At 34.9% G+C, this 3,037-nt stretch overlaps 1 pseudogene; it reads left to right on the forward strand.

Moving 5' to 3' along the window:
* Positions 1-603: 603 nt before the first annotated feature.
* On the forward strand, positions 604-1,537 carry LOC124241944 (putative taste receptor type 2 member 33; annotated as a pseudogene).
* The last annotated feature ends 1,500 nt before the right edge of the window (positions 1,538-3,037 follow it).

The following is a 3,037-nucleotide window of genomic DNA, read 5'->3' on the forward strand; positions in this document are numbered from 1 at the left end:
TAGGGGAACTGGGAAGTTTTTGATAGGAAGAACTTGGAAAACTTATGGATAAGTTCCTTTAAGTCTTTCTACGTGGATCCAACATTTTTGCTAAAATAATCTTCATTGATAATGATCTATTAGGGTCATCACTACATGACTAAGATCCATCTACCAATTTAGACATTTGCTGCACGTTCTATGTATTAGATTTTTAAATTTTACTAGCTAATGTCTAAGCTTGATGAATCCAAGTTATGTAGAGGTTAGGAAAGGCAAAAATTGCAAAACAGTGAAAGAGAATATGTCTTTATTTGAATGTTAGCAGATGAGACTTTAGCTTTCATTTAAAAGCCAGCTATGAAATATTCTAGCCTATGGCAGACACACAGTGTATGAACAAGATTTCGTTTAACTTGTTTTGGGATTGTTTTTCATAAAGACCGCTTTAAACCCATCCATTAACATATCTTGTTGTTTTCCTGCTTGACATTAACCTCAGAATTTAAAAGAAAACAAGAATTTTACTGCACTTCCAGAAACTAGGTTCTTGTGGAATTTTAGGTCACGATATTAAGGAAGCATGACCAGTGATATGAGGCTGAGCACTTTTTCCCCCAAGGCATGATAAGTTCACTACGGAGCATTTTTTCCAACTAGCAACTGAAGAATTTGTTCTAGGAAATTTGGCCAATGTCTTCATAGCATGGGTGCATAGAACTGCATTGACTGAGTGAAGAGACAAAAGATGTCCTCAGCTGATTAAATTCTAACTTCTCTGACAGTCTCCAGGATTGGTCTACTTTGGGTAATATTAATAAATTGGTATTCAATTGTTTAACCCAGCTTTACATAGTTTAGAAGCAAGACTATTTATATTGCCTGGTCAATAACCAACCATTTTGGCATCTGGCTTGCCACTAGCCTCAGTATATTTTATTTGTTCAAGATAGCAAATACCTCCAGCTTTATTTTTCTTCACTTAAAGTGGAAAGTTAAAAGAGTGGTTCCCGTGATACTGTTGAGGACTTGGATCCTTTGGTTTTTCATCTAGTAGTGGTAAGCATAGATGACAGTATGTGCATGAATGACTACAAAGGATGCATCACTCGGAAGACCAAATTGAGGGACGTTTTACGCCTTTCCAATTTAAGTATATTCACCCTAGCAAACTTCATACCCTTTATATGTCACTGACATCTTTTCTGCTGTTAATATTTTATCTATGGAAACATCTTAAGAAGATGCAGCTCAATGGCAACGATCCCAACATCCCAGTACCAGGGTCCACACAAGAGCCATGCAAACTGCAGTCTCCTTTCTCTTGCTATATGCTGGTTACTTCCTGGCTCTAGTTATCTCAGTTTGGAGTTCTAATAGGCTGCATAACAGACCACTCATTTAACTTGATTTCAGGAAAGGAGAAGATAAGACAGGCCTTTCTGTCATTTCTGTGGCAGCTGAGGTGCTGGCTGAAAAAAAGAGAAGTAAGTGGGCCAGTATGTGTCTTCTAGCAAGAAACAAACTATCAGTCTTTATAAGCTTTATATATGTGTGACAATAAATAATAATGACTTGATGGTACAGATAAGGAAGATTAAATTTAATACAAGTAGGTAAAAAGCTTACAAAATCCAAGTTGTAGAAGAAGCATGGAGGAGAAAAAAGCATGGAGATGAAAAACCGCAGCCATGAACTGTGGTTAACGATGTTAAAATGATTTTTTATGTTGAATTCTTATTACGGAAAACCCATACAAATTCACATGTGATGAGGTATTTCTTTAAGGCTTACTTTCCATGAGAAATTTCTTCAACTTGAAGGCTTTTTGTTTGGTGTGACTTAGTTTGCTTTTCCAGTCCTACTTTCTTTTCAGATTCATTTATTTGGAGACATTAAAATAAGAAACATTTAAAATATGTAATGTGAACATATACATTCATGAAACATTTGGTTACTAAGCATAAAAGTTATTTTTACTTTGCACTCTATATACTTCATAATCTGTTAATTCTCTCATACATATTAAGATAAATTTATTTATAATGCTCATCTTTAATAATATGTCAGATGTTAACCTCTAGTTTGGGAGTGGTTTATTGAATAACTTGATTTAATTGGCATACTGGATTTTTATGGAAAGTGATCAAGAGTAGATATTCTGAATAATCCCAAAATTATGAAATAATTTTAATATAGATTAAAAAATGATGCTTATGTTCACCAGGATCTATGTATAAGAATATTCATAACAGCATTATTATAGGAGTATATTCCGTCAACAGTAGAATGGATGAATAAAATGTGGTAAATTCATCTAGTTGAACACTATTAAACAACAAAAATAAATAAGCTACAATTTCATACCACCACACGGATAATTGCTTCACATAAATACAATTTTAAATAAAAGGAACTAGAGTCTCCCCTCCCCCCAAAACAACCCCCACATAAATGATTTCACTTTCCTGAGAACCAGAGTTAGGCAAAAATGAAACTATAATATCTAGAAATCATATTTATTTATGTAGCAAAACAACAAAGAATATTACGGAAATTACTTCCACAAAGGATGGTGGTTCTGTTTGGGAATAAAATAGGTGGAGTGGTCAGGAAAGGGCATGCAGTGAGCTTCATTTTTTTTTTTAACCAGTGTCCAATTTAGAAGAATGTATTAAACTAAACATCCTCTTCCTCTTTATCATAGCTTCTTTCAAAAATGTTGTCACTATTATTAACTACTTTATTCTAGAAAAATGTATCATATATTTTGCTTTTGCATGTATTAAAAACCCCATCAGGGACTGGACCAGTGGCATAGCAGTTAAGTTCAGGTGCTCTGCTTTGGTGGCCCAGCGTTTGCCATTTTGGATCCTGGGCACAAACCTACACACCACTTATCAAGCCATGCTGTGGTAGGCATCCCACATATAAAATAGAGGAAGATGGGCAAGGATGTTAGCTCAGGGCTAATCTTCCTCAGCAAAAACAGGAGGACTGAGGGCAGACATTAGCTCAGGGCTAATCTTGCTCAAAAAAGACAAAAAAAACCCCATCA

This window comes from Equus quagga, chromosome 1, assembly GCF_021613505.1.
Source record: "Equus quagga isolate Etosha38 chromosome 1, UCLA_HA_Equagga_1.0, whole genome shotgun sequence".
NCBI classification, from domain to species: domain Eukaryota; kingdom Metazoa; phylum Chordata; class Mammalia; order Perissodactyla; family Equidae; genus Equus; species Equus quagga.